We start from the raw sequence: 6,160 nt of genomic DNA on the forward strand, positions 1-6,160 counted from the left end.
ATTATATATTACTAAATTTTTATGACATTAAGTAAGCTATATATAAAATATATTAATTAATATAAATATATATATATTCTTATCATATATAAACCTTGAAATAAATTTATATTTGTAATATATTATGATAAATGATAAATATTATATTATTAAACTACTTTAATAAGTATTTACTATATTAATATTAATAAATGTAATACAGAAATAAATATTAACTACCTAAAATACATAGGATAAATATAACTTAATTAGTGATATGATATGTAAATTATTAATATATCAACTCGATAGTTGTTATTATATGTTTTAATATATATAACTGATATAGTCATATGTATTTTTACTACAAAATACATTAAGTGAGTTCGTTTGCTCCCTTTTACTCATTACATTTTTGGGACTGAGAATACATGCGCTACTTTTACAACTGCTTTATTAAATGTTTTTGAAATACATTTTGATTTGCGAATACATGAAATGCTTTTATAAATGTTTGACGAGATAGACACAAGCAAAACATTCCTCGAATGAATTATGTGGACGTGATAATTGCGACCATTGAATTATGTGGACGTGATAATTGCCACAATTGATATGAATATTTTTCCCCTGATTATTATTGCTTGGTAACCTAAGAATTAGGGAACATCACTAATTGTGAGAATTAGTGCACGCCTAATTGACGCGAATCCTAAAGATAGCTACCGGGTTTAACACCACCACCCAGAATGTTCACTAGACAGAAGGGCTAGTGGGCGTGGTGTTTAGTACTTCGAAGTTTATATGATTATTATACAGACGAGATGTTCTGTTTTGGGGATATTATTATGCATATTATATGTTAAGGTCGGTTACCAAGCCAAGCTATGAAAGCAATGAAAAGTGAATGTTATGTATCGAGAGAATGATTTTATACACAGGTTATGTGTTTGTTATTTTTGTGCACGAGATATGTGTACGGTTACTAAGATTTATGAAAGATGATTTCGTACACGAGAAAGGTGTACTGTATTTAAAAGATATCGCATGTACATTACAGGTGTTTATAGGATTCGGGCCCATTTGTATCATGCAACATTTAAATCTTGTGGTCTATCAAAATGATGAATTTTATTGTTTTATGATAAACCTATGAACTCACCAACCTTTTGGTTGACACTTGAAAGCATGTTTATTCTCAGGTATGAAAGAAATCTTCCTCTGTGCATTAGCTCATATTAGAGACATTACTTGGAGTCATTCATGACATATTTCAAAAGACGTTGCATTCGAGTCGTCGAGTTCATCAAGATTATTATTAAGTCAATTATAGATGGATATATTATGAAAGGGTATGCATGCCGTCAACTTTCGATGTAAATGAAAGTTTATCTTTTAAAAACGAATGCAATGTTTGTAAAATGTATTATATAGGGGTCAAATACCTCGCAATGAAATCAACTATTGTGAATCGTTTATAATGTATATGAACGGGTCCTTTCAGTTTGATCTCGCAAATTAACCATATATTTCATATATTGACGATCTGCTCTAGTTCCATTTGGGTGAACCTCCTCATTTCCATCCTCCTCCTCATCATTCTCATATTCAGGCCCATGACGTTGTATACGATCATTATCGAGTTGCACATTTGGTTGGTCATATTTTAAAAAAAGCTCGTCACTTAAACCCTCTTTTCTTATAGAATTATCAAGCGCAAAACATGTGATTGTAACATTTCGTTGGGTAACCAAGTCAAAAGGAGCCAATTTAGTTAATATTGCATATCGTGCTTTAAAGACGCGAAAAGAATGTTTAATAACGTTCAGTAACTTCATGATCTGCCGGCAAAGTCATCCATGTCTCCCTCATTTGTGGTGACAGCCTGAATATACTAATAGGAAAGGTAGATTCTAACCCAACTAACTTCATTCAATCAATGATTTTGACCTTGATCCATTTCTAACTAACAAACAAATAGTAAAGTTAATATATATATATATATATATATATATTTATATATATATGCGAAAATGAATATGGTGTTGTCACCCAACAAATAGTACGTAGTTTTACCCTTAAAAAAAAAAAAAAAAAAAAAGAAACTAACTAATATTACTCATCCTCCAACTCACGTATCCATATGCTGCACTCTCATCTTATTCACTATATCCAAATTCTTCAATTTTTAATGGATTAATTCCGTCGAAACCCATACAAATTAGCAAAAGATAAAATCAATTATTTAAATTCTAAATCTTTTTCAGTGTTGATAACCAATGCCTTGTCGTCAATCCAATCAATTTGATCAATTGCCTTTGTTAATTATTCGATTAATAGTTGTGAAAACAACACGTGTTACTGAATTTTTATTTGTAAATTGGAACAACATAATTGACTATACTAGTTTAGAACCCGTGAATACACGGGTTTGTTCTAAAAAGTCATACTCAATACAATGAAAAGATATATCATAATTATCTATTCGAATGATATTATAATAAAGTAAGGTATCAAACATGTCCAAATAAAAAGTTCAACCATTTAAATGTGAGTTATACAAATGCTTGTTCTATATATGCTTAAAGTAAACCTTCATAGAAATTCAACTATCCATAGTATTCCTTTCTATGCTTCCTTCTAAATTACTATTGCCAAAACGTATTACTATTACAATTACAACTTTGTTCAAGAAGTCCAAAGTAAACAGTGAAGTCGTGTACTTAAGCGAATATCACATCTTCCCAATATGGGGTACGACCATTAATTTGATGAGGAGATAACATGAGAGTTTAATAACTACTACGTAATAGCTAATAAATACTGTAATACTCGTAATTGACAAAAAAAAAAAAAATCATTTCCACATATTTTCAATTCCCATTTGAGCTTTTCATGTTCTATAGTGTCACTAAACTTAACTACTTCCATAGTGTAATTAACACCTCATATTAAAATAAATAAAAATAAATAAAAATAAATAAATAAAAAAAGAAAAAATTAACACCTCATATTAAAACCCCCAAAACATAAAGCCATTTAAGTGTCATGATTTCACAGGTCATATATTGAGAAATGGTAAAATTGCTACTTAGTTGCACTTTCTACTTTAATCCTGAATCCACAAAGCTCAATTTTTTCTTCATATTTGAAAGAAATATAAGTCACTATAAAAACCTTATATAAGTCTTTTAACCTTTTATGGAAGACACAACCATTTAAGCGTCATGAGTTTGGCTTGACAATACCTCTTATGAACTAAATGTAAGCACATTTGGCGTGGATATTGCAACAACTGGGTACTTCTTTATCATCTACAAGAGCACAATCACAATCACATTCACAATCACAAATTACAAATCACAAACAACACTAATATGAAAGTTAAAAATAAAATTCTTAACATTTTTATTACCCTAAAAGTGTAAAATGCATCAATTACCAACATACATTTACATTCAATATAAACCCTAGTGATTTTAAGTCTTGAAGCACAAGATTTTACCTAACATATACAGAAACATGTTTTGTTTCTCTTTCCATGAATCAATCATTACTTTTTAATTCACAAACTATAGATAAGATCTTCAGTCTTCAACACAATTAGTCTAACTTTTAAAGATTTGGCTACAAATGCTTTATAAAGTTAATGTACACGAGCTTCTCTAACATCACTATTAGTAAAAAAGAAAAAAAAAATTGAACTCTACAAACAGACCTCATGTTTCAGACTTTCAGCAGACATATATACACATGTGATCGTGGCAACCTAAGACAACATGTTGATTTTTAATTACTACATTATATATATATATATATACATACATATATATATATATATATATATATATATATATATATATATATATATATATATATAACACTACATAACCAACATTTGCTGACAATGCTTGTTCAGGAGCTTCCTTCGATTTATTAGGAGGGGAAGATGACCACAAACATGTCGAAGTAATATAAAAATTTTTCATCTATAAAACATAAATAAAGATGAACCTAAATGCACCAAAAAGTTGTGTAATACCTGCAGCCACCAAGTTACCCGACTGGGTGGTTAATGGAATTCCAAAAATCGAGCCTGTTTATGATCTGCAACATGTTGTCGAGATTAAAACTGCATAGAAACTAAAGAGAAAGTGACAGAATAGCAAGGGATGTAAATGGAATGCTCACGGAAATGAACTGGTACAACCATTTAAATGCGAAATGAATTGCTCGATTTGTCAACGTCCTTGATATACTCCTTACAAACAGTTGGATAACACTTCCCCCATGGTTATAATAGATCATACTCCAGTATCTATCTCGTGGCCCATTCGGACTCCTTACTTATATAAACATACACAATGACAATTAATGAACTGAATAACTTGAAGTCGGTTTAGTCCAAAAAGACTATATATTTACATATACATGTATTGTTCATTTAACCTGACTATACATGAACCCTTCTTTTGTTAGATTATTCTTCAAAAAATATAAAACCAAAGACAAACTGACCTGAATAATAGTACATGTTTGAACCATCCATTCTGAGTGTTTTACATCTATAAGACAAAAAACACAGTATATTAAAACTATAAAACTAATAAATGTATATTAGAACATTAAAATATATATACTACCTGATGTATATTAACGACCCTAATATGACATCTTGTTTCTTTGATTCAATAGCCAAGTTGCATAGTTGGCCAACGGAAAGTAAAATCATCTCCGTCATTTCATCGAACACCTTGCGTGTGTCAGATACGATAAACTGAGTTACCGCAGTTGATAACATTCACAGCTAGAGAAACAAAATCGAAATCTCAGAAAACGCCATCATCAATTGTATAAACTCATGTAAACAGAACTTATAACATAACCATTTAGTTACCTGAATTTGATGGAGATCGAAGAGGATGCTTAAAGAATAAGAAGTAGATGGGAAACTAATCAAAGAGATTTAATAGATGGTGTAAGTTATTGAATTCTAGATCCTAGAGAAATCAGAAATCATATCATGAAACCGTGTAATGCCTGATAGGACTGAATATAGGCGATGACATAAGCCAATGAGAGAAACAGGCGTGATAGACTGTAATTATTAAACAAATTTTTTTAACTGGCCAAAAAAATTACGTACTTATTGCTCCATATTATTTGAATATTTATTTATTAGTAATTTATTAATTAAATTAAGTCATGTATATGGTGACATCATCCGGTGGCAAGAACTCAACATCAAAATTTGACAAGGCATCAAAAGTGATGTCAGCTTCATTGTCTAATTATATATAAGTAAGAAAACGCCATCATCAATTGTATAAATTCATGTAAACAGAACTTATAACATAACCATTTAGTTACCTGAATTTGATGGAGATCGAAGAGGATGCTTAAAGAATAAGAAGTAGATGGGAAACTAATCAAAGAGATTTAATAGATGGTGTAAGTTATTGAATTCTAGATCCTAGAGAAATCAGAAATCATATCATGAAACCGTGTAATGCCTGATAGGACTGAATATAGGCGATGACATAAGCCAATGAGAGAAACAGGCGTGATGGACTGTAATTATTAAACAAATTTTTTTAACTGGCCAAAAAAATTACGTACTTATTGCTCCATATTATTTGAATATTTATTTATTAGTAATTTATTAATTAAATTAAGTCATGTATATGGTGACATCATCCGGTGGCAAGAACTCAACCTCAAAATTTGACAAGGCATCAAAAGTGATGTCAGCTTCATTGTCTAATTATATATAAGTAAGATTATGAGGTTGATTATTGTGATCACCACTGTGAAGACCCATCCAAATCCATCCGGACGAAGTCCACATCGATTATAAACGATTCACAACAGTTGATTTCATCGCGAGGTACTTGACCTCTATATGATACATTTTACAAACATTGCATTCGTTTTTGAAAAGACAATCTTTCATTACATCGAAAGTTGACAGGCTTGCATACCATTTCATAATATATCCAACTATAATTGACTTGATAATAATCTTGATGAACTCGACGACTCGAATGCAACGTCTTTTGAAATATGCCATGAATGACTCCAAGTAATATCTATAAAATGAGCAAATGTACAGCGGGAGATTTCTTTCGTACCTGAGAATAAACATGCTTTCAAGTGTCAACCAAAAGGTTGGTGAGTTCAT

General features: G+C 30.4%; 1 long non-coding RNA gene across 1 annotated transcript; it reads right to left on the minus strand.

Moving 5' to 3' along the window:
- Window positions 1–2,992: 2,992 nt before the first annotated feature.
- LOC139856198 (uncharacterized) lies at window positions 2,993–4,637 on the minus strand. Its single transcript, XR_011761706.1, has 4 exons — window positions 4,498–4,637; window positions 4,171–4,325; window positions 4,022–4,086; window positions 2,993–3,293 (listed from the first exon to the last, which is right to left on the minus strand). It is a non-coding gene; the product is annotated as an uncharacterized lncRNA (long non-coding RNA).
- Between the last annotated feature and the right edge of the window lie 1,523 nt (window positions 4,638–6,160).

The sequence above is a fragment of the Rutidosis leptorrhynchoides genome, chromosome 6 (genome assembly GCF_046630445.1).
Source record: "Rutidosis leptorrhynchoides isolate AG116_Rl617_1_P2 chromosome 6, CSIRO_AGI_Rlap_v1, whole genome shotgun sequence".
Lineage (NCBI taxonomy): Eukaryota > Viridiplantae > Streptophyta > Magnoliopsida > Asterales > Asteraceae > Rutidosis > Rutidosis leptorrhynchoides.